The sequence below is a fragment of the Misgurnus anguillicaudatus genome, chromosome 4 (assembly GCF_027580225.2).
Source record: "Misgurnus anguillicaudatus chromosome 4, ASM2758022v2, whole genome shotgun sequence".
Taxonomy (NCBI): domain Eukaryota; kingdom Metazoa; phylum Chordata; class Actinopteri; order Cypriniformes; family Cobitidae; genus Misgurnus; species Misgurnus anguillicaudatus.
The window spans coordinates 9701714-9705534 of record NC_073340.2 but is presented as its reverse complement, the minus strand read 5'-3'; the positions used below and the strand labels follow the sequence as shown (position 1 = coordinate 9705534).

Here is a 3821-nt window from a genome sequence, read left to right as displayed (position 1 = left end):
TGTTAAATACACAGTGTTGATGCTGTTTTAACACTATCTGGTAATAAAATAACACTGCCATTGCTAGGCCAGTGTTATATCCATGACAGTGTCAGTGTAAAACAAGGGTGTTACCAGATTTCACACTGAGCGGTGTAAATCAAGCCACGCCTTCACTAAACATTTCCTGTCAGGGATTTTACCGCCATTTTCTTTCAAAGGAGGACTGAAGAGAGCAGGTAAATCTCATAATATTCACATGGTTTAGCTAAATTAAACTGTTATTTCTCTGTCTGACTCTACGCAGCCATTTGCCAAAAAACCTAAATAAGATATTTTTCCCATTTTATTTCCCCTTTGTTCGTTATTTGGTTCAGTTTAATCAGAGCTACCTTGTGTTACGTTGTTCCCTTGTTAGTTTGGTATAAAGTTAAACTTCTAGCTAAAAGTTTTAACCAAGAAGGATAATATTAACAGGAGATAAGAATGAATGTAAGAATTGAACCCTGATAAAACGCGACATGCACTACAAATTGAAGGTATGAAATTAAGTTAAATGAAAGCTCGTTTATTCACCATATGATGCTCGTTATGAGGTAATCATATAGGCTAGATACCGCGAGTTAACGAGGTCGTTTACATGCACGTGAGTGCACGGATATCGGTTAATTATTCAAATTACTGAAAAACACGGAGAAAACCGCAACCGCATCGTCATGTGTTTTTTTTTTTTTTAGATGTATGCAAACAGGGAAAATATCGCCAAACCAACAATTCATTTTACCTCAGAATATGCACAGATTGGATGCATTGTATGTTGTAAGCTTTTCGTGGCACTAGATGTCAGACAGATGCAAATAGCAAATACATACGAAAGTGTAAAACGTGTATGGCGAACATTTGTTTTTCTGTCATTATAGATGCTAGTTTGGTGAAAGTACACACTGAGTGCTTCATTCAGAAGAGATGCTGTTTTTAGGGCAGTTTATTAAAGAAGACCTGACATGGATGACTTCCAATGAGAAACGACTGCTAATACTTACATAAATTCATTACAGAAGGTAAGTTTCATTTATACATATAAATAATTTTATTTGACATAACTGAACAGTTAACCAATCTTTTTAGTATATGTAGTTTTGTACATATTATGGTTATTAATCAGGCAAGAAAGTGACATGACCTGCTGCCAACTTTAATAAAAATATATTATCTTCTCATAAATCGTTTTGCTATTGATATCATATTAAATAGTAATCAAATTGATTACTATTTTGAAAATGTATAATTGAAGATTCATATTGTCTTGAGTGCTGTTTTTAATATAAAAAGAATGTTGAGTTTTCAGAGTCTTTATTGTCATTTTTTTGTGATAGGACCCTACCAGACTATATTCGAATACGGCATACCCATGAATTCTGGAACTTTTATTTCTTAACCCAGTTTGGAGGATAAGAGCTTACCAACTATGTGAGTACACACAGTACTTTAGTACTGTACACTGTCTCTAACATGATTATACTGAGATGATTTTGATTCAAATAACGGCTAAAACTGCATCCTTTTTGGTATTTTCTTGACCCTTTTTGTCTTTGAAAATCTGCAGAAATATGCTGAGGTGATGTATTGCAAAATAGCCAACATACAACAATTAAAGGATAATTGCAGCCTATATCCTGATGAAGATATGGATGACCCTCTGTCTGGTCAACAGGAGTTTAAATATGGTAAGTGTAAATGGGTTTGCTACTTTTACGGTTTTAAAGTTTAACTGTATACTCATGGTGTTTAAATTCTGTTTTGCTAGGACGGGACAGTTATGTGGCAGCTCTTCCCTGGCTCATTCACCTCTTGCCTTCATTTGTGAAAGGAGGAAAGACTGGAGAGGGTCAATGTGCAACTGAAGCTACTGATTGTGCTGTGTAAGTTTTTTGGTATTTTGTTCTAGTTATTTATTCAGCAGTTAGTTTGCTTGCATTGTTCACCCCATGTAAATGCATACAAGTTCATAAATACACATCAAATACATTCATCAAATACACTCTTTTAAAACACTCTTAGGTGATGAGCATCAATCCATGCTTTGAGGGGGATGAATCAGCACAGCCCTGCCTGCTCTGCGTTGGGAACAAAAGTTGCATCCAGAATTTTTGCATCATTCTGGACCAAAAAGCCATTCCCTCCATGATGAAGACCACTGATGCAGCCTTCCACTACTGTACAGTAAAACAACTACAGAACTAAATACCAGGTTGGAACGTGTTTAAGAAAAATGAAACGTCTTTTGAATTGAAATGTCTGTTTTGTTATGGAAAAATCTTTAGTATTGTGAAGGATAAGCATTTCTGCTTGCCGATAAGGTAATTGCATGTATTTTAATGTTCAAGTTTTGAGTAGGGTGGCTAATTTTTTTAACTCTTATTTGATTTATTAAAGACCTTTATAATAAGTGGTTTTCATGTCACTGCGCTGTGGTATAAGACTTTCATTATTCCATACTGTATTCTGTTTCTAATTGTATCTGAGGTATTTAAATAAGCAGTGTTAAATGCAAAGTGTTGTGTGTATCAATGTAAATATTAAATGTGATTTACTTTAATAAAAAGAGGTTTTGCAATATTTCTTGTCATTTTTCTTTTATAGAAACAACCCATTAGCAACAAAAGTGGCTATTACTCAGTATTTTAACACTTAACATTGTTGAATTCACATTACACTGGTGTTGACCTTAAATTAGGAGTGTTAATTTTTAACACTGTATTTGTGTGCCAACACCAGTGTAGTGTGGAAACAACAATGAATAGTGTTGAACAAAGTGTAAAATTTAACAATATTGAGTGTTAAATTAACATATAATGGGTGTTGTTAAATTAACACTACACTTTTGACAAAATTAACACAGTGTAGTGTGGACACATATACACACTTTGCCGGTGTTAAATTTGACACCGTGGGTGTTATTTTAACACCAGTGATTTTGCTGTGAATATAGGACCTTTTTCCACGTGGTCACTTCTCTGATCAGATAGATATCTGACTTGTTCCATTTACATTCAACCACTAGCCTGGTTAAAACTAGACAATTCTCAGTAGTAACTGAGTTATGGTCTGGCAAAGCTTTATAGACAAATCATTTACAAAGGGGCGTCACCAACAGACCTTGCTCAAATGCCTCTGGGCACAATTGGATAGACTTAAACCAATCAGAGCGATGAAAGGGTTGACATAGGCACCACTACCACTACATTTAACCACCAAAGTTGCAAGCTGGTATATCAGACTTTTGCCGAATCCAGTCGGTAACAAAGCGATAACATCTTTTTAGATATGAAGGCTTCGAGTGTTGTTCTAACGAAAAGGAAAAGTTTTAATCGCTTAAAACAGACGCGATAGCTGATTCGGACGAGTGATGTTTCACAGCGGCATCCATATGTGTAATATACAAAATCTGCTTTATCGTTACTGCTGCGCTGTCGTCATCGTGTAAAGCCCTGATTGGTGCCGACATTTCTCCGCATTAGAAATGGGCTTGAATGGCCTCTTTGCCAGACTACTTTCAGAGCAAATCTAAATTTGACGGAAGTTGTCTGGGTTTTCCCAGGCTATTCAACCACATAAATGAGTCTTGGCTAAATGGATATTAAAGGAACAGTATGTAAAAAATGTACATCAATTAATCATAAAATGGACCTGATATGTCACTAGACATTAAGAAATCATGTTCATTTTAAATACTTATATCACACACAACAGTGGTCCGGCCAGGATATTGTCATTTAAAAAGTGGAGTTGCAGCCCTCAACTGATGTTTATGTTGTCATGTTGTGTATTGGCCACCAGTT

General features: G+C 35.4%; 1 long non-coding RNA gene across 1 annotated transcript; it reads left to right on the top strand.

Annotated features, from left to right (window-relative positions):
* The first annotated feature begins 890 nt into the window (after positions 1 to 890).
* LOC129450042 (uncharacterized) lies at positions 891 to 2682 on the top strand. Its single transcript, XR_012369213.1, has 5 exons — positions 891 to 1040; positions 1356 to 1449; positions 1586 to 1706; positions 1787 to 1901; positions 2041 to 2682. It is a non-coding gene; the product is annotated as an uncharacterized lncRNA (long non-coding RNA).
* The last annotated feature ends 1139 nt before the right edge of the window (positions 2683 to 3821 follow it).